At 36.7% G+C, this 22,442-nt stretch overlaps 1 non-coding gene across 1 annotated transcript; it reads right to left on the bottom strand.

Moving 5' to 3' along the window:
• Positions 1–13,561: 13,561 nt before the first annotated feature.
• On the bottom strand, positions 13,562–13,669 carry LOC130952046 (small nucleolar RNA R71). Its single transcript, XR_009074228.1, has one exon. It is a non-coding gene; the product is annotated as a small nucleolar RNA R71 (small nucleolar RNA).
• Positions 13,670–22,442: the final 8,773 nt, after the last annotated feature.

The following is a 22,442-nucleotide window of genomic DNA, read 5'->3' as shown; positions in this document are numbered from 1 at the left end:
CCCATCACCATTCTCACCCATGAACAAGGTGACTGACAACCATTCTTGTTCTACAAGCATCTGAGGCTTAGTGAATATCTCTTGGATTTCTGATTGCACGATGCATGGTTGATCGCCTGACAACCGAGTGCTCGCCTGACAAACGAGCCAACCATTCCGTGAGATCAGAGTCTTCGTGGTATAGGCAAGAACTGATGGCGGCATTCAAGAGAATCCGGAAGGTCTAACCTTGTCTGTGGTATTCTGAGTAGGATTCAATGATTGAATGACTGTGACGTGCTTCAAACCTGTAACCTACTGGGCGTTAGTGACAGACGCAAAAGAGTGATTCTATTCCGGTAGGGGAGGGAACCAAACCAGTGATTGGCAGTACTGTGACAGAGTGCGTGCATTAGCTTTCACTGCGCGGATGGGAGGTAGCTGCTGACAACAGTGAAACCCTATACGAGCTTGCCATGGAAAGGAGTAAGAAGGATTGGATGAAGGCAGTAGGAAAGCAGAGAGACGGAAGGGAAGGCATCTTCATACACTTATCTGAAGCTCTTACACCAATGATATACATAAGTATCACTATCCTTATCTCTATATTATTTTCGTTCATCATCATATACAATTGAGTTTGCCTGACTAAGATTTACAAGATGACCATAGCTTGCTTCAATGCTAACAATCTCCGTGGGATCGACCCTTACTCACGTAAGGTATTACTTGGACGACCCAGTGCACTTGCTGGTTAGTTGTGCGAAGTTGTGTAATGCCATGGAATTGAACCACCAAGTTTTTGGAGTTCATGACCAGGGATTATGAGAGTTGTGAAAAGTATTGTTCACAATTTCGCGCACCATTTTACTTTTGAAATAGTTGTACATGTTTTCTCCCTATGCTTTTGTGTTTTGTTGTGAGTTTGTTGCTATTTGAAAGGGTCTTGTTTTAGCTTAAAAATATAATTTTCATGAGATAATGTGCGAAAGAGATAATTCAAACATTTTTTAGCTTCAGGGAATATTAAATCTGTGAGTATAAATTTTGGCTGTGATTTGATTTCTAAAATTCATGAGTGAGTTATTAGAATTGGACAGGTGAGGTCAAGCTGGTATAAAGATTGGTGAATTCAGTACTAGACCCTATGACAAAACACTCTTTGATGCAACAAAGAGTTTTCATAGAGCAGTGAGAGTTTTTGGGATATGTTTTGTGTAATTATTAAAAGGGACGTTTATAATCCCTCTTAGTTTTGCGATATGGCTCGTCACACCTTACTTGCTACATGTCGAGAGCTTTAATCCTTACAATTCTACTTAAAAGTAGTTTATAAATTGAATGCCTTGAATGATGAGCGAGAGATATTTTTATGGAAGATCCACTTATGTGTGAAAGAACATCTTGTAACATAAAGTGTAGTAAGTGTATAAATTATTAATTTCTTTTAGCAAGGAATAGAGTAATATTCAATTGAACTAAATCGACTGATTCGACCAAAAAATTGGTAAATTGAAACCCTTATGATTGGTGAATGGGGGGTGGTACTTATAAGGGACTCCGATAGTTAAGTTAGCAAGGATTCTAGGCAAGTTTTTATGGACTTATGCGTAGTAGGGTATTTATACAATTGGTGTGATAGTCTAGCCATTACTTTATAACTCCCCACATATAATGATGGGTGGTTATTTTCCTTTTGTTTAAGGGTGATTATGATCCCAAATTTTAAATAGTAGGCAAATTTGTAAGGTATACATCAGTGTAGTTGAGATCTTCTTCCTATGCAACTCAGGTCGGATACGTGGATTGAGGGATCCACTCCTCGCACAAGTAAGGTAAAAGAAAGGATCTTCTAGACCCTTCTCTTTTTGTAGATTGATTTTATCTCTTTTAGGCCTGTCTTTAATATTAGTCCAGGGTATGAACAATGTCCCTACTCAAGGTCAAACTTAGTTGGTCGACCTCGAGCAAACAGGTAAGCAAGTTGTATGGGCATTGTTATTCTAGACAAGTCGCAATGCCTAGCACTTAAGTCTGACAATTCTGCTATTGCTTATAGGTCGGTTTCTTGATGTGGTTTTATTGGAAGAGGTCAGTTGACTTGATGTGATTTTGATTGATGTGATGTTTCACATTTTATAACTATTCGTGTGCCTTTTCAATTTTTCTTTGCAACGTGCACAACATTTAAACACATGATAAAATTACAATTTTGCCCATACTTATAATTATATAAACTTGACTCCTCCTCTTCTTCTTTTTTGCTTCATTTTCTCTACCTTAAGATTCTCTTTTCTCTTACAAAAACTCTTCTTTTTCTTATCACGTATAGACTTTTCTTCTTCACTACTACCATTTTTCCTTCAAGCCTCCTTCTTTCTTCCAAATTTTGGTGCTACCAAGTTCCTAGATCACATTTGTTATACTTTTCTAATCATCAGTGTTAGTGCTTCTCCTATGTTAATTTAATAGTTACCAAAATCGAACTGGTAATTGACTCGTTCATACAATGGGGTTACTAGTTTAATCGGTGAATCGCTGATTCACTCGGTTGACCCGGACATAATTAAATAAAAATATAAAATTATAAAAAAAATTAAAAGTTAGAATTTAAAATGCATGTCTTCACAAATATATTAATACCAATCAAGTATCAATTCTTAAATATAATTTATGATGCAAAAAGAGAAAATAAATTAGTCACTAGTACAAAATACTTTCTTAATTTAAATGAACAAAAGAGAAAGCAATGATAACACAATCAGTATATCAATATGTTCGTATATCATGTGTTGTTAATTACTTGTTTGAAATAAAATTTGGTATCCATGTCAATCAATGCTTAAAAGGATAAAAGTAAAAATAAAAATCCGTTCATGGTTTACTTTATAATTATCTTTTGTAACATATAGTATTAAGAAGTATGATGGTAGAGTGGCAGTAGGGATGCATTGCATTCATAATGCCTCCTGTTTGAACCTTACTTTCAACATTTTTTGGTTTAATTTTTGCTGCTGCAGTAGGGACACGTGGAAGCTCCTTCGGCAGTGGGCGGGTGTATCATGGACCCGAATGGGTCAAGAGCAGTTCGAAGCACAAACCCAGTGACTTTCAACAGGTTTGACCACCGTTAATCAGCTCAACTGCAAATCCGGTCTAATTCACTACTTGAACTGGCCAGATCACCAGTTCACCAATTTTTTTATAGAGCCAGCCAGTCCAATCTAGTTTTGATAACTATGGTTAATTTTCTCTTCTTCTTGTTTCTTGGTTACTATTTTCTTCCATACTACTATGGTTTTCTTGTGTGTTGATGGTTATTGCATGATTCTTTATTTGAACCTTGTTGTGTGATTGTGGGGTTCACCCTACCCTTAAGTGGTGTTATTGCTGCTGTTGATAATGGCGCTACTGAAGATCCCATGGATTTTTTTCATGTCTTTGCCTCTATCTTTATTTAGGGATAATGAAAGTTGCTTGAATATTTTGGTTGAAGATAACCCAATCTTGGCGCGCTTAGCTTTGTTCGACTTATATTATTTTTATAAGGCTAGTTACTTTTTCTTTTCTAGTATTTGACATTTATGTCTTGATCTATAGTTCAAATAATGCTTTCTAGCATTTCAGCCAAGTTAAATTAGGTAGACAGCACAATATTAGTGGCTGTGTCTGTAATGGATAGGGAAACCTTAAAAAATTTTTGCCTTAAGCACTTTATTTGTAAAAACTAAGAGGATGAGGACAAGTATGTTCTAATAGCCCTTGACCCTCAAGTGAGAATCTATTACACCCAATTCAACAAGTCAGAACCACACTTTCTATTCATGTATGAATGTCTATTTCCTAGATTAGGCGTGAAAATTCCTTTTTCCAATTTTAAGCAAGATGTGTTGTTGTCTTTCCAAGTTGCTCCTATCCAACTTCATCCGAATTCATGGGAATTTATGAAAATCTATTAGTTGGTTAGTCGAGTGCTTGACCTTCCCTTATCCCCTATAATTTTCTTTTACTTGTTTTAACTGATAAGATCTTTTAGTTCTAAAAATAACAGTGAACCTCTTTCTGAGCTATTAAGGGTAGAAAAGTATTCTCTATTTTTGAAGAGTCTTTTAATGACTTTAAAAACTATTATTTCAAAATTCGACTTGTTGAGAATGTCTAATCTTACTATATGAATGAAAAATTCCAATATATGTTCTGCCTGTACTTGGAGGCACAGTCTGTGGTCATAAAGTATGACTTCAAGAAACTTGACGAGGAGGAACAGTTGATTATGACTTGTTTCAAGAATGTTGGGGTCAATCTCCTAATCTCAACACCAATAAATTTCTGATAGCCAAATCAAGTTATGTACGGACTGAGTTAGGTAGATAGTTGTTTTTTATATATAGCTCTCTGTATGCACCACTTGCACATGATAAGTCTTGTTTTTTTGTTTTTGTAAAAAAAATTGTCAATAGCTCAAACACTTATAAAAAGATCAAGCAAGCTAAGGAAAACGAAGCTACTCGACAGGCTAAGCTACTATTGGAAAAAGAACATTTGAAAACAAAGAAAAGAAATATCTAAAATTATTTAAAAAATATCCAAAACCTAAAATGAAGAAACATTCAAAACATAAGAAAAAGAAACATCCAAAACATATAACAAAAACACATCCAAAACCTAAGAGAAAGAAACATCCAAAACTAGTAAAAACAATCATCCAAAACTTAGAAGAAGAAGAAGAGGGTTCAAAGGGGGAGGGCATGACGTCGTAAGATGACGAGTTGCAGGGGGAGGTGTTGCAACACGAGGAATTGCAAGGGAGGCATGCGTTCATCGTGGCAATAGCCGATAAGGTTCGGAGGGAAAGGGCATGACAACGCTGGACGACAAGTTGCAGGAGGGAGGCACAACATCATGGTTTGGACGGGCAGGTGTAATAAGAGTTCCAAAGGGGGACACGTTTTTGAAATTTTATAATTAAGTTTTTATTTTTTGAAAAATGTGACGCTACGTGACCAAGTGGCTGCCTATAGAGTTAGTTACTTATGCTTTCTCTTTCATTTTTGTCACTCAAGAGAAATTATATGTAACCAACTCTATTTGTAGCCAATTAGAACAACTTTTCAAAAATGTTCAAAAACTTTGATTTTGAAATTCCCAAAATTTAGGATTAGGTTCATAAACATGTGCCATCCAACCTCAACCTCTAGCGCAACCTCCCCTCCAATTCCTTCCCCCTCGCGACACCATGACATTCCTCTAAGATTCCTCTCGAGCGCTGATAAACTACTATTTTATGGTTTATCTTGTGCTAATTTGAGTGGTTTTTATCAAGCCTTTGCACACTTATTCATACTATTTGCATGGTTTTATATTTTTCCTTCCTAACTTTGTGCTATGATTGAGAACATGCTTCTTTGGCCTTAAATTTGCTATGTTTAAATCCCCTCTTATTACCATTCGATGCCGTGATATGTGTGTTAAGTGTCTTCAGAGATTATAGGGCATGAATGGCTTAGAGGATGGAAAGGAAGCAAGCAAAAGTGGAAGGAATACAAGAAACTGAAGGAACTGCTAAAGCTGTCTAGCCTGACCTCTTGGTACTAAATTGAATATAACTTGAGCTACAGATGTCCAAATGAAGTGAGTTTAGTTGCGTTGGAAAGCTAACATCTAGGGCTTCGCAACAATATATAATTTGTCATAGCTGCCTTGAAGATAGGTAATGCGCACGCGTGGATCACGCGCACGTGTGACCTGGCAAAAATCCAATACACGCTCACACATGGACGACACTCACGCGTGACCTTGCAGTGACCTGTACGTATCAGAAATCACTGAGGGCGATTTTTGGGCTGTTTCTGACCCAGTTTTTTGCCCAGAAAACACAGATTAGAGGCTATAAAGTGGGGGAATGTATCCATACATTCATTGAACATTCATAATACACAAATTTAGGTTTTATATGTAGTTTTCTAGAGAGAGAGGCTCTCTCCTCTCTCTTAGTTTTTAGGATTTAGAATTTCTCTTAGGTTAGGTTTACTTCTTCTCCATTCCAGGTTCAATGTTTCTTTACTTTGGTTTCTCTTCTATTTTTATTTATTCTATTACTTTGATTTATGAATTCTCATGTTAGATTTGATTTTATATTTAATATAATTTGAGGTATTTCATATCTATGATTGCTTTCTTCTATTTAGGATCTAAATAATTTGGATTTTTCTCCTCTCTTTGCTTTGGTTGAGTAATTGGTGACACTTGAGTTATCAAACTCAGCTGTTGATTGATATTTAAAGTTTGCTGGTTGATTTGGATCCCTCTAAAGCTAGTCTTTCCTTAGAAGTTGACTAGGACTTGAGGAATCAAATTGATTAGTCTACTTGAATTTCTTTTATTTAATAAGGGTTAACTAAGTGGGAGCAATAAACAATCCTCATCACACCTGATAAGGATAACTAGGATGGGATTTCTGGTTCTTATACCTTGCAAGGGTGTTCATGATAATTAATTTACTTTATTGTTAATTTATTTCCTTGTTCCCTATTTTAAAAAACCAAAAAATATACCTTTTTCCATAACCAATAATAAATTATACTTCCCTACAATTCCTTGAGAGATGACCCGAGGTTTGAATACTTCGGTTATAAATTTTATTGGGTTTGCTTTAGTGACAAACAAGTTTTTGTATGAAAGGATTCTCTGTTGGTTTAGAAACTATACTTACAACGTGATTATTTTTGTGAAATTCTTTACCGGTAAAAGTCATCTCGTCAAGCGCCCTCAAGGTACATCGCCCCTCGCATGCTACCATGTCCTCTGTAAAGTCCCACATCGGTTGGGGAGGGGAACAAAGCATGCCTTAGAAGGGTGTGGATACCTCTCCCTAGCATGACGCGTTTTGACAAGTGAGTGTGGGGGCTGCGGCTAGCATCCCTATCGTCAAAGGTAAAACCATGAGGCCTTGTGTGCCAAAACGGACAATATCGTGCTAGCGGGTGGTCTGGGCTGTTGCAGATGGTATCAGAGCCGGAGCCCAGATTGATGTGCTAGCGAGGGCGCTGGACTCCCTTAAGGGGGTGGATTGTAAAGTCCCACATCGGTTGGGGAGGGAAACAAAGTATGCCTTATAAGGGTGTGGATACCGCTCCCTAGCATGACATGTTTTGACGAGTGAGTGTGGGGGGCTTCGGCTAGCATCCCTATCGTCAAAGGCAAAACCTTGAGGCCTTGTGTGCCAAAGCGGACAATATCGTGCTAGCGAGTGGTCTGGGCTATTACAGAGACGTAAGAACCCGCGTTTTCACGTAAAACTGTTTTAATAAAATAATTTTAGTGCCCGAAATAGATTCAAAATTTATAAGTTTTAATTTGAAAATAAAAATGTGAAATTTGATTTCAGTGAATTTTTCTGAGTTGGAAAATGTACCTTTTCAAAAAGATTTTTGTAAAAATGCGTACTGGCGCATAAATTGGCAGGACCGGCTCTAAACTGTCCAGTATTGCATATTTTGGAAAATAATAATTATAAAATTGATTTGTTGTTTTGAAAGGACAAAAATAATTTTAGAATCGAAAATCGGACACCAATATTAAAAGTTTTGGCCCAAAATGGGCCAAACAGACCAAAAATGCTAACGGGATGGATCGGGCCCAAGGTCCAACATATATAAGCTCACTTAATGAGCTTTTCAGCTCATTTTTCTCCCCACAAAGAGAGAGGGGCGCAGATTGAGAAGAGAGGAGAGGTGAGGGTTGGTTACTTTTCACCTCCACCTTCTATGAGCCATAACTTTTGATCTGGAGCTCCGATTGACGAGTCATTTGTGGCCACACGAAGCTCTCGTTGAGCTCTAAGTTTATATTCAAAGAAATCTGGTAAGATCTCTCTCTTCACGTCCCAGTTTCCAGCCCTAGATTTTATGCATTTTTATATATAGTTTATGAGTAGATTTTGTGATTTTAGTTGTTTAGGTGATCTCTAGTAGCGGGTAATTGTTAGATTTTATCCCTACTCACATTGGGTAAGGTAAGTTTTCACTAAACCCTTGTGTTTAGTTATTTTGTGTATCTTAGGTTTTGATGTTGGTGATATATGTGTTGTTAGTTTGAGCCTTGGTGTTTGTTGGAGTTGGTTGAGGCTTTGGATCAAGCTTGGTGGCTTTGTTTTGGTGTTTGGAGAGTTTGGAAATTGGCCAAGGTATGGTTTTGGTTTTCTTTATGTAATATGTAATGTTCATGGACACTTAGACTAGTTGACCCTAAGATAGGATTGAATGTTGTTGGTGTATGAATGATTATATATGAATTGGTGCTAATTGTTGGTTGTATTGGATTAGTGTGGTTGATGATGATTTTTGGAGATTATTGGTATTGATGAATATTGATGTTGTTGGTGATAATTATATATTTTGATATTGGTTGATATTGGTGAGTGTCTATGTTGAGTGTGGTAGTATGAATGTGGGTATGATTGATAATGTTAAGGTTAAGTGATAAGGATTTGAAGTGGCTATTGATGTTTGTTTGTTGGCATTTTAGTGATTATGAAGGTTGATTATGAACGTTGAGATTTGTTTTGATTGGTGAGGTTGTTATTGGTTGATGATGGTCATGAGTGTGGATTTATGATTGAATTAGAGATTTTGGATTGTTAGTGAGATATGACGTAATGGCTTAGTAATTTAGGTGTGAAATTGTGGAGGATGGTATGAAATGGTAAGATGTTGTATGTAGTAGTGGTTTATGATGGTTGGACATGGTTTGGTTTGGTTTTGAATTGAGAGATGGTTAGATTTGAGGATTTGAGGATTTGAGGTTTTTGGTAAAAAATATTTTTGGTGATCTTTTTCTGATAATAACTTTTGCCTTGGTTTTTAAAATTGGTTGAATTTAGATTATAATTAAAGATTATTGAAAACCCTTCTATTTGATATAAAGTTTGTAAAATTTGGAATTTTGTAGAGGAAGTTATGATCATTCAAAGTTGGTGTTGAAAACTTGAATTTTTGCAAAGTTAGAGAATTCTGAGTTTCTGGTATGTGCGCATGCACTGCCTTGTGCGCACGCACACTCTGTGAAAATTGTGACCTATGCGCATTCACAGACCTGTGCGTCCGCACACGCAGAGGTAGGCAATCTGCTTGCAACGCTGACACAGTTGGTGCACGCACACACCAATGAAAAATTGTAACCTGTGCGTACGCATAGACCTGTGCGCACGCACACGTTGGAAAGGCCAGTCTGTTGGGGGCGCTAGCACGCCTTGTGTGAGCGCACATACCTTATAAAAATTTGTACATGTGCGTACGCACACTTTGAAATTTTTCCTGGGCGTGCGCACGCACACCCCTGTGCAGACGCACACGCCCTGTTTCATAATCTTAAAACTTGTTTTCAACTACTTCACCTTCCCAACAAGGTTGTAAGCTTCTATAACACCATTTAAGGCTTTTGGGCTTAATTTTGAGTATGGGAATAAGGGAAATAGGCTATGGATTTTAGTTCATGATCAATTTGAAAAGTTAGCAAACCGAGGTCTAGGTTTCTAGTGTACTGTGGATGAGTTAGTTGAGAGAGAAGGAGGAGCGGTGTATATGATGATTGTTGACAATGAATTGGAAATTGATGAACTAATGAGTTCGAAATGGAAGTAATGAATTGATGATGGTTATGATGAGTTGAAGACTCAAAGAGGAATGATTGTCTTGTTGAATAGTGAGAGTGTGCCAGGCACTACATCCTTGGGTTAAGTATGATAAGTGTGCAAAGTATTATGTCCTTGTAATTGAACCATGATTGATAATCTTTTCTGCTGCAAGAGTGGGTCAGACACTATATCCTTGGGTTATTGATGAGCAGTTTATTTATACGCTTTTTGGCATTGTTTTTAGGTAATTTTTAGTAGGATCTAGCTACTTTTAGGGATGTTTTCATTAGTTTTATGAAAAATTTAAATTTCTGGACTTTACTATGAGTTTGTGTGTTTTTCTGTGATTTCAGGTATTTTCTGGATGAAATTGAGGGACCTGAGCAAAAATCTAATAGGAGGCTGACAAAGGACTGCTGATGTTGTTGGATTCTGACCTCCCTTCACTCGAAATGGATTTTCTAGAGCTATAGAAATTCAAATGGCGTGCTCTCAACGTCGTTGAAAAGTAGACATCTAGAGCTTTCCAGCAATATATAATAGTTCATACTTTGTCCGAGCTTAGACGACGCAAACTGGCGTTCAACGCCAGTTCCATGCTGCATTCTGGAGTAAAACACCAGAAGCACGTCACAAACCAGAGTTAAACGCCAAAAACACGTTACAACTTGGCGTTTAACTCCAAAAGAAGCCTCTGCATGTGTAAAGCTCAAGCTCAGAACAAGCACACACCAAAGTGGGCCCCGGAAGTGGATTTCTGCACTTATTTCTGTAAACCCTAGTAACTAGTCTAGTATAAATAGGACATTTTACTATTGTATTAGACATCTTGGTATCAATCTCGGTCTAGTCTTTTATCTGGGATTTTACATCTTTAATCACATTTGGGGGCTGGCCATTCAGCCATGCCTGGACCACCATCACTTATGTATTTTCAATGGTGGAGTTTCTACACACTATAGATTAAGGGTGTGGAGCTCTGTTGTACCTAGAGTTTTAATGCAATTACTACTATTTTCTATTCAATTCAGCTTATTCTTATTCTAAGATATTTGTTGCACTTCAACATGGTGAATGTTATGATCCGTGACACTCATCATCATTCTCACCTACGAATGCGTGACTGACAACCACTTCCGTTCTACCTTAGAACGAGTAAATATCTCTTGGATTCCTTAACCAGAATCTTCGTGGTATAAGCTAGAATTATTGGCGGCCATTCTTGAGAATCCGAAAAGTCTAAACCTTGTCTGTGGTATTCTGAGTAGGATTCAGGGATTGAATGACTGTGACGAGCTTCAAACTCACGATTGTTGGGCATGGTGCAGACGTAAAAGAATCAATGGATTCTATTTAGACATGATCGAGAACCGACAGATGATTAGCCGTGCTGTGATAGAGCATTTGGACCATTTTCACTGAGAGGATGGAAAGTAGCCATTGACAACGTGATGCCCTACATATAGCTTGCCATGGAAAGGAGTATGAAGGATTGAAGGAAGGTAGTAGGAAAGCAGAGATTCAACAGGGACAAAGTAACTCCATACACTTATCTAAAATTCCCACAAAATGATTTACATAAGTATCTCTATCTTTATTTTATGCTTTATTTATTATTAATTTTCAAAAACCTTTATAACCATTATAATCTGCCTGACTGAGATTTACAAGATGACCATAGCTTGCTTCATACCAACAATCTCCGTGGGATTGACCCTTACTCACGTAAGGTTTATTACTTGGACGACCCAGTACACTTGCTAGTTAGTTGTGCGAAGTTGTGACAAAGTGTGATTCACATTTGAGAGTGCTACCAAATTTTTGGTGCCATTGTTGATGATCACAATTTCGTGCACCAAGTTTTTGGCGCTGTTGCCGGGATTGTTTGAGTTTGGACAACTGACGGTTCATCTTGTTGCTCAGATTAGGTAATTTTCTTTTCAAAAAGTTTTCAAAAATCTTTCAAAAATTTTTATTTTATTTTCATTTTTCCAAAAAGAAATTTTCGAAAAAAAATTTAATAAAATCATAAAAATCAAAAAAATATTTTTGTGTTTCTTGTTTGAGTCTTGAGTCAATTTTTAAGTTTGGTATCAATTGCATGTTTTTTTAAAAAAAATTTGCATTTTTCGAAAAAAAAAACTCATGCATGGTGTTCTTCATGATCTTCAAGTTGCTCTTGGTAAGTCCTCTTGTTTGATCTTTATGTTTTCTTGTTTTGTGTCTTTTGTTGTTTTTCATATGCATTCTTGCATTCATAGTGTCTAAGTATTGAAAATTTCTAAGTTTGGTGTCTTGCATGTTTTTCTTTTCTTGAAATTTTCAAAAATAAGTCTTGATATTCATCTTGATCTTCAAAGTGTTCTTGGTGTTCATCTTGACATTCATAGTGTTCTTGCATGCATCATGTGTTTTGATTCATAATTTTCATGTTGTGAGTCATTTTTGTTGTTTTTCTCTCTCCTCATTAAAAATTCAAAAATAAAAAAAATATCTTTTCCTTATTTTGCTTATAATTTTCGAAAATTTGAGTTGACTTAGTAAAAAATTTTTAAAACTTAGCTATTTCTTATAAGTCAAGTCAAATTTTCAATTTTAAAAAAATCTTATCTTTTCAAAATCTTTTTCAAAAATCAAATCTTTTTCTTTTTTTATTATTTTTGAAAATTTTTAAAATTTGTTTTCAAAATCTTTTTCTTATCTTTATTTCAAAATTTCGAAAACTTTACTAACAATTAATGTGATTGATTCAAAAATTTGAAGTTTGTTACTTTCTTGTTAAGAAAGGTTCAATATTTAAATTCTAGAATCATATCTTTTAGTTTCTTGTTAGTCAAGTAATCAAATTTTAATTTTAAAAATCAAATCTTTTCCAAAATATCTTTTTCAATCATATCTTTTCAAAATATCTTTTTTTCAAATTATATCTTTTCAAATTCAATTTCAAAATCTTTTCCAACTCCTTATCTTTTCAAAATTGAATTTCAAATCTTTTTCAACTAACTAATTGACTTTTTGTTTGTTTTACTATTTCTTATCTTTTTCAAAACCACCTAACTACTTTCCTCTCTCTAATTTTTGAAAACTCCTCTCCCTTTTTTCAAAAATTCTTTTTAATTAATTAATTGTTTTAAATTTTAATTTTAATTTTATTTCTTCTTTTAATTTTCGAAAATCACTAACCTGTTTTCAAAAATAGTTTTCGAAAACTCCTCTCTCTCATCTTCTTCTATCTATTTATTTATCTACTAACACCTCTCTCCTATTCAAGAACTCGAACTCACTCTTCCCCCTTGTGTTTGGATTCTTACCTTTTTCTTCTTTAATTCTCTTATTCTTCTACTCACATAAAGGAATCTCTATACTGTGACATAGAGGATTCCAGATTTTCTTTATTTTCTTCTCTTTTATATGAGCAGGAACAATGAAAAAGGTATTCTTGTTGAAGTTGATCCTGAACCTGAAAGGACTCTAAAGAGGAAATTAAGAGAAGCTAAAATACAACAATCCAGAGACAACCTTACTGAAATTTTTGAACAAGTAAATGATATGGCAGCCGAGCCCAACAACAATAATGCAAGGAGGATGCTTGGTGATTATACTACACCCAAATCCAAATTTGATGGAAGAAGCATCTCAATCCCTGCCATTGGAGCAAACAATTTTGAGCTGAAACCTCAACTAGTTGCTCTAATGCAACAGAACTGCAAGTTCCATGGACTTCCATCAGAGGATCCCAATCAGTTTTTGATTGGGTTCTTGCAGATCTGTGAGACTGTTAAGACTAATGGAGTAGATCCTGAAGTCTACAGGCTCATGCTTTTCCCTTTTGCTGTAAGAGACAGAGCTAGAACATGGTTGGACTCACAACCTAAAGATAGCCTGGACTCCTAGGATAAGCTGGTCACGGCCTTCTTGGGTAAGTTCTTTCCTCCTCAAAAGCTGAGCAAGCTTAGAGTGGATGTTCAGACCTTCAAACAGAAAGATGGTGAATCCCTCTATGAAGCTTGGGAAAGATACAAGCAGATGACCAAAAGGTGTCCTTCTGACATGCTTTCAGAGTGGACCATTCTGGATATATTCTATTATAGTCTATCTGAGTTTTCTAAAATATCACTAGACCATTCTGTAGGTGGATCCATTCACCTAAAGAAAACACCTGCAGAAGCTCAAGAACTTACTGACATGGTTGCAAATAACCCATTCATGTACACTTCTGAGAGGAATTTTGTGAATAATGGGACGCCTCAGAGGAAGGGAGTTCTTAAGATTGATGCTCTGAATACCATATTGGCTCAGAACAAAATGTTGACTCAACAAGTTAACATGATTTCTCAAAGTCTGAATGGATGGCAAAATGCATCCAACAGTACTAAAGAAGCATCTTCTGAAGAAGAAGCCTATGATCCTGAGAACCCTGCAATGGCAGAGGTAAATTACATGGGTGAACCTTATGGAAACACCTATAATTTCTCATGGAGAAATCATCCAAATTTCTCATGGAAGGATCAACAGAAGCCTCAACAAGGCGTTAATAATGGTGGAAGAAACAGGCTTAGCAATAACAAGCCTTTTCCATCATCTTCTCAGCAACAGACAGAGAATTCTGAGCAGAGCTCCTCTAGCTTAGCAAATATAGTCTCTGATCTGTCTAAGGCCACTTTAAGTTTCATGAGTGAAATAAGGTCCTCCATCAAAAATTTGGAGACACAAGTGGACCAGCTGAGTAAGAAAATCACTGAAACTCCTCCTAGTACTCTCCCAAGCAATACTAAAGAGAATCCAAAAAGAGAGTGCAAGGCCATTGATAAAATCAAAATGGCCGAACCTAGAGAGGAAGGGGAGGATGTGAATCCCAATGAGGAAGACCTCATGGGACATCTCCCAGACAAGAAGGAGTTCCCTATTGAGGACCTAACGGAATCTGAGGCTCATATAGAGACCATAGAGATTCCTTTAAACCTCTTTCTGCCATTCATGAGCTCTGAAAACTATTCTTCCTCTGAAGAGGATAAAGACATAATTGGAGAGCAAGTTGCTCAATATCTAGGAGCAATCATGAAGCTGAATGCCAAGTTGTTTGGTAATGAGACTTGGGAAGATGCACCTCCCTTGCTCATTAGTGAACTAGATACATGGGTTCAGCAAACTTTACCTCAAAAGAAACAAGATCCTGGTAAATTCCTAACACCCTGTACCATAGGCACCATGACCTTTGAGAAGGCTCTGTGTGACCTGGGGTCAGGTATAAATCTTATGCCACTCTCTGTAATAGAGAAACTAGGGATCTTTGAGGTACAGGTTGCCACATTCTCATTACAGATGGCAGACAAGTCAGTAAGACAAGCTTATAGATTGGTAGAGGACGTGTTAGTAAAGGTTAAAGGCCTTTACATCCCTGCTGATTTCATAATCTTAGACACTATGAAGGAGGAGGATGAATGCATCATCCTTGGAAGACCCTTCCTAGCCACAGCACGAGCTGTGATTGATGTTGACAGAGGAGAGCTAGTCCTTCAATTAAATAGGGACTACCTTGTGTTTAAAGCTCAAGGATATTCCTCTGCAACCATGGAGAGGAAGCATGAAAAGCTTCTCTCAATACAAAGTCAAACAAAGCCCCCACAATCAAACTCTAAGTTTAGTGTTGGGAGGCCATAACCAAACTCTAAGTTTGGTATTGAACCCCCACATTCAAACTCTAAGTTTGGTGTTGGGAGTCCACAATATTGACCTGATCACCTGTGAAGCTCCATGAGAGCACACTGTCAAGCTAGTGACATTAAAGAAGCGCTTATTGAGAGGCAGCCCAATTTTTATTTATCTAATTTTATTTTTATTTTATTTTTTCTTTTATGTTTTATTAGTTTCATGATCATGTGGAGTCACAAAACAAATACTAAAATTAAAAACAGAATCAAAAACAGCAGAAGAAACAGCACACCCTGGAGGAAGAGCATACTGGCATTTGAACGCCAGTAAAGAGCATTTGGTTGGTGTTCAACGCCAGAACAGAGCATGAATCTGGCGTTGAACGCCAGAAATAAGCAATAATCTGGTGTTTAAATGCCAGGATTACACTCTGAGAAGAGCTGGCATTAAATGCTAGAAACAAGCATGGAACTGGCGTTCAACGCCAGAAACATGCTGCAGACTGGCGTTGAATGCCCAAAACAAACATAGAACTGGTGTTTAACGCCAGAAACAAGTATCAATCTGGAGTTAAACGCCAGGATTGCATGCAGAGGGCATTTTACATGCCTCATTGGTTCAAGGATGATAATCCTTGACATCTCAGGATCTCTGGACCCCACAGGATCATCTCAAGATCTGTGGACTCCACAGGATCCCTACCTACCTCAATTTACCTTCTCTCTTCTTCACACAGTACAATAACACTCTTCCCCAAAAACCCTTCACCAATCACCTCAATCTCTCTTTTCCATCACCTCTTTACCACTCACATCCATCCACTCTTCCCCATAAACCCCACCTACCTTCAAATTTAAAATCCCTTTCCCACCCAAACCCACCCAATATGGCCAAACCTTAACCCCTCTCCCTCCACTATATAAACCCCTCTATCCTTCTTCATTTTCACACAACACAACCCTCTCTTCTCCCCCTTGGCCGAATACACACCTCTCTCCCTCTCCTCCATTTTTCTTCTTCTTCTTCTTCTCTTCTTTCTTCTCTTGCTCGAGGGCAAGCAATATTCTAAGTTTGGTGTGGTAAAAGTATAGCTTTTTTGTTTTTCCATAACCACTTATGGCACCTAATACTGGAGAAACCTCTAGAAAAGGGAAAGGGAAGACAAAAGCCTCCACCTCCGAGTCATGGGAGATGGAGAGATTCATCTCAAAGGTCCATCAAGACCACTTCTATGAAGTTGTGGCCAAGAAGAAGGTGATCCCTGAGGTCCCTTTCAAGCTCAAGAAAAATGAGTATCCGGAGATCCGACATGAGATCCAAAGAAGAGGTTGGGAAGTTCTGACCAACCCCATTCAACAATTCGGAATCCTAATGGTTCAAGAGTTCTATGCCAATGCATGGATCACTAGTGATGAGCGGATAATTTATACGCTTTTTGGCATTGTTTTTAGGTAGTTTTTAGTAAGATCTAGCTACTTTTAGGGATGTTTTCATTGGTTTTTATGCTAAATTCACATTTCTAGACTTTACTATGAGTTTGTGTATTTTTCTGTGATTTCAGGTATTTTCTGGCTGAAATTGAGGGACCTGAGCAAAACTCTGATAAGAAGGCTGACAAACGACTGCTGATGTTGTTGGATTCTGACCTCCCTGCACTCGAAATAGATTTTCTGGCGCTACAGAACTCCAAATCGCGCGCTCTCAACGGCGTTGGAAAGTAGACATCCAGAGCTTTCCAGAAATATATAATAGTCCATACTTTATTCGATATTAGACGATACAAATTGGCGCTCAACGCCAGTTCCATGCTGCATTCTGGAGTCAAACGCCAAAAACACGTCACGAACCAGAGTTAAACGCCAAAAACATGTTACAACTTGGCGTTTAACTCCAAGAGAAGTCTCTGCAAGTGTAAAGCTCAAGCTCAGCCCAAGCACACACCAAGTGGGACCCGGAAGTGGATTTCTGCATCAATTACTTACTTCTGTAAACCCTAGTAGCTAGTCTAGTATAAATAGGACATTTTACTATTGTATTAGAAGTCTTGGATTGTCTAGTCTTTTGACCATTCGGTCTTTTGATCATTCATGGGGGCTGGCCATTTGGCCATGCCTGGACCATCACTTATGTATTTTCAACGGTGGAGTTTCTACACACCAAAGATTAAGGGTGTGGAGCTCTACTGTACCTCGAGTTTCAATGCAATTACTACTATTTTCCATTCAATTCAGCTTATTCTTGTTCTAAGATATTCGTTGCACTTCAACATGATGAATGTGATGATCCGTGACACTCATCATCATTCTCACTTATGAACGCGTGACTGACAACCACTTCCGTTCTACCTTAGACCGAGCACATATCTCTTGGATTCCTTAATCAGAATCTTTGTGGTATAAGCTAGAATTGATGGCGGCATTCCTGAGAATCTGGAAAGTCTAAACATTGTCTGTGGTATTCCGAGTAGGATTCAGGGATTGAATGACTGTGATGAGCTTCAAACTCACGATTGTTGGGCGTGATGACAAACGCAAAAGAATCAATGGATTCTATTCCGGCATGATGAGAACCGACAGATTATTAGCCGTGCTGTGACAAGAGCATTTGGATCTTTTTAACTGAGAGGAAGGGAAGTAGCCATTGATAACGGTGATGCCCTACATACAGCTTGCCATGGAAAGGAGTATGAAGGATTGAAAGTAAGAAAGCAGTATGTTGCAGAGATTCAACAGGGATAAAGCATCTCCATACACTTATCTGAAATTCCCACCAATGATTTACATAAGTATTTCTATCATTATTTTATGTTTTATTTATCTTTATATTCGAAAACTCTATAACAATTTGAATCAACCTAACTGAGATCTACAAGATGACCATAGCTTGCTTCATACCAACAATCTCCGTGGGATCGACCCTTACTCACATAAGGTTTATTACTTGGACGACCCAGTGCACTTGTTGGTTAGTTGGGCGGAGTTGTGACAAAGTGTGATTCACGTTTGAGAGCGCTACCAAGTTTATTGGCGCCATTGTTGATTATCACAATTTCGTGCACCAAGTTTTTGGTGCCGTTGCCGGGGATTGTTCGAGTTTGGACAACTGACGGTTCATCTTGTTGCTTAGATTAGGTAATTTTATTTTCAAAAAGTTTTCAAAAATCTCTCAAAAAAAATTTTTCTCTTTTTCGTTTTTCTAAAGATTATTTTCGAAAAAAATACAAAAAAAATCAATAAAATCATAAAAACCAAAAATATTTTGTGTTTCTTGTTTGAGTCTAGTGTCAATTTTAAGTTTGGTGTCAATTGCATGTCTTTAAAAATTTGTGCATTTTTCAAAAACTCATGCATGGTGTTCTTCATGATCTTCAAGTTTTGTTCTTGGTAAGTCTTCTTGTTTGATCTTGATATTTTCTTGTTTTGTGCTTTTTGTTGTTTCTCATATGCATTTTTTAATCCATAGTGTCTAAACATTAAAAATTTTTAAGTTTGGTGTCTTGCATGTTTTCTTTTCTTGAAAATCTTTCAAAAATAAGTCTTGATGTTCATCTTGAAATTCAAAGTGTTCTTGGTGTTCATCTTGACATTCATAGTGTTCTTGCATGCATCATGTGTTTTGATTCATAATTTTCATGTTATGAGTCATTTTTTGTGTTTATCTCTCTCATCATTAAAAATTCAAAAATAAAAAAAATATCTTTTCCTTATTTTGCTCATAATTTTCGAAAATTTGAGTTGACTTAGTCAAAAATTAAAAAAAAACTTAGCTATTTCTTATAAGTCAAGTCAAAATTTCAATTTTAAAAATCTTATATTTTCAAAACTTTTTCAAAAATCAAATCTTTTTCATTTTTTTATTTATTTTCGAAAATTTTGAACTTTGATTTTCAAAATCTTTTTCTTATCTTTATTTCATAATTTTTGAAAACTTTACTAACAATTAATGTGATTGATTCAAAATTTTAAAGTTTGTTACTTTCTTATTAAGAAAGGTTCAATCTTTAAATTCTAGAATCATATCTTTTAGTTTCTTGTTAGTCAAGTAATCAATTTTAATTTTAAAAATCAAATCTTTTTCAATCATATCTTTTTAAAATATCTTTTTCAAATCATATCTTTTTCAAAAATTTGATTTCAAAAATCCTTTCTAACTTCTTATCTTTTCAAAATTGATTTTCAAATCTTTTTCAACTAACTAATTGACTTTTTGTTTGTTTTTTATCTTTTTCAAAACCATTTAACTACTTTCCTCTCCCTAATTTTTGAAAATCACTTCCCTTTTTCTTAATTAACTAATTATTTCAAATTTTAATTTTAATTTTAATTCTTCTCTTAATTTTCAAAAATCACTAACCCTTTTTCAAAATTAATTTTCGAAATTCTCTCCCTCTCATCTTCTTCTATCTATTTATTTATCTACTAACACTTCTCTTCATCTCAAGAATTTGAACCTATCTTCCCCCTTGTGTTTGGATTCTTAACTCTTTTCTTTCTTCTATTCCTTTCTTCTTCTACTAACATAAAGGAATCTCTATACTGTGACATAGAGGATTCTTCTTCCTTTTCTGTTCTTTTCTCTTTCATATGAGCATGAACAAGAAAAAAGGCATTCTTGTTGAAGCTGATCCTGAACCTGAAAGGACTCTGAAGAGGAAACTAAGAGAAGCTAAATTACAACAAGCCAGAGACAACCTTACTGAAATTTTCGAACAAAAAAAGGATATGGCAGCCGAACCCAACAATAATAATGCAAGGGGGATGCTTGGTGATTATACTACACCTACTTCCAAGTTTGACGGAAGAAGCATCTCAATCCCTGCCATTGGAGCAAACAATTTTGAGCTGAAATCTCAACTAGTTACTCTAATGCAACAGAACTGCAAATTTCATGGACTTCCATCAGAAGATCCCTATTAGTTTTTAACTGAATTTTTGCATATCTGTGAGACTGTTAAGACTAATGGAGTAGATCCTGAAGTCTTCAGGCTCATGCTTTTCCCTTTTGCTGTAAGAGACAGGGCTAGAACATGGTTGGACTCTCAACCTAAAGATAGCTTGGACTCTTGGGATAAGCTGGTCACGGCCTTCTTGGCTAAGTTCTTTCCTCCTCCAAAGCTGAACAAGCTTAGAGTGGATGTTTGATGAGCGGATATTTTATACGCTTTTTGGGGGTAATTTCATGTAGATTTTAGTATGTTTTAGTTAGATTTTAATAGATTTTTATTAGTTTTTAGGCAAAAATCATATTTCTGGACTTTACTATGAGTTTGTGTATTTTTCTGTGATTTCAGGTATTTTCTGGCTGAAATTGAAGGAGCTGAGCAAAAATCTGATTTAGGCTGAAAAAGGACTGCTGATGCTGTTGGATTCTGACCTCCCTGCACTTGGAATGGCTTGGAAAGTAGACATCCAGGGCTTTCCAGCAATATATAATAGTCCATACTTTTCGCGAAGATAGACGACGTAAACTGGTGTTCAACGCCAGTTCCATGTTGCAGTCTGGCATTCAGCGCCAGAAACAGGTTACAAGTTGGAGTTCAACGCCAGAAACAGGTTACAACCTGGCGTTCAACTCCAAAAATAGCCCAGGCACGTGAAAAGCTTAAGTCTCAGCCCCAGCACACACCAAGTGGGCCCCAGAAGTGGATTTCTGCACTATCCATCTTAGTTTACTCACTTTATGTAAACCTAGGTTACTAGTTTAGTATTTAAACAACTTTTAGAGACTTATTTTGGAGCTCATGACATTTTTAGATCTGAATTTTATACTCTTTGACGGCATGAGTCTCTAAACTCCATTGTTGGGGGTGAGGAGCTCTGCAGCGTCTCGATGAATTAATGCAATTATTTCTGTTTTCCATTCAAACATGCTTGTTCCTATCTAAGATGTTCATTCGTGCTTCACTATGAAGAATGTGATGATCTGTGACACTCATCACCTTCCTTAATCCATGAATGTGTGCCTGAAAACCACCTCCGTTCTACATCAAATTGAATGAGTATCTCTTAGATTTCTTAATCAGAATCTTCGTGGTATAAGCTAGAATTTATGGCAGCATTCATGAGAATCCGGAAAGTCTAAACCTTGTCTGTGGTATTTCGAGTAGGATTCAATGATTGAATGGCTGTGAGGAGCTTCAAACTCGCGATTGTTGGGCGTAGTGATAGACACAAAAGGATCAATGGATCTTATTCCGACATGATCGAGAACCAACAGATCATTAGCCGTGCTGTGACAGAGCATTTGGACCATTTTCACTGAGAGGATAAGAAGTAGCCATTGACAACGGTGACACCCTACATACAGCTTGCCATGGAAGGAGCCTTGCATTTATGAAAGTGAGGAAGCATTATGTTACAGAAATTCAAAAGACAAAGCATCTCCAAAACTCCAACATATTCTCCATTATTGCACAATAAGTATTTATTTTATGCCCTTTGACTTTTTATAGTTAAAACGAAAGAACCCTATTGGCATCCTGACTAAGATCAACAAGATAACTATAGCTTGCTTCAAGCCAACAATCTCTGTGGGATTCGACCCTTACTAACGTAAGGTATTACTTGGATGACCCAGTGCACTTGCTGGTTAGTTGTGCAGATTGCAAAAGTGTGATTGCAATTTCGTGCACTAATGTTCAGAACATCAAACAAAAAGATGGTGAATCGCTCTATGAAACTTGGGAAAGATATAAGCAAATAACCAAAAGGTGTCCTTCTGACATACTTTCAGAGTGGACCATTCTAGATATATTCTATTATAGTCTATCTGAGTTCTCTAAGATGTCACTGGACCATTCTGCAGGTGGATCTATTCACCTAAAGAAAACACCTACAGAAGCTCAAGAACTTATTGACATGGTTGCAAATAACCAATTCATGTACACTTCTGAGAGGAATTCTGTGAATAATGGGATGCCTCAGAGGAAGGGAGTTCTTGAGATTGATGCTCTGAATGCCATATTGGCTCAAAACAAAATGTTGACTCAGCAAGTCAACATGATTTCTCAAAGTATGAATGGATGGCAAAATGCATCCAACAGTACTAAAGAGGCATCTTCTGAAGAAGAAGCTTATGATCCTGAGAACCCTGCAATAACAGAAGTAAATTACATGGGTGAACCTTATGGAAACACCTATAATTATTCATGGAGAAATCATCCAAATTTCTCATGGAA

The sequence above is a fragment of the Arachis stenosperma genome, chromosome 9 (genome assembly GCF_014773155.1).
Source record: "Arachis stenosperma cultivar V10309 chromosome 9, arast.V10309.gnm1.PFL2, whole genome shotgun sequence".
NCBI lineage: Eukaryota > Viridiplantae > Streptophyta > Magnoliopsida > Fabales > Fabaceae > Arachis > Arachis stenosperma.
This window is presented reverse-complemented; position numbering and strand designations above follow the sequence as displayed.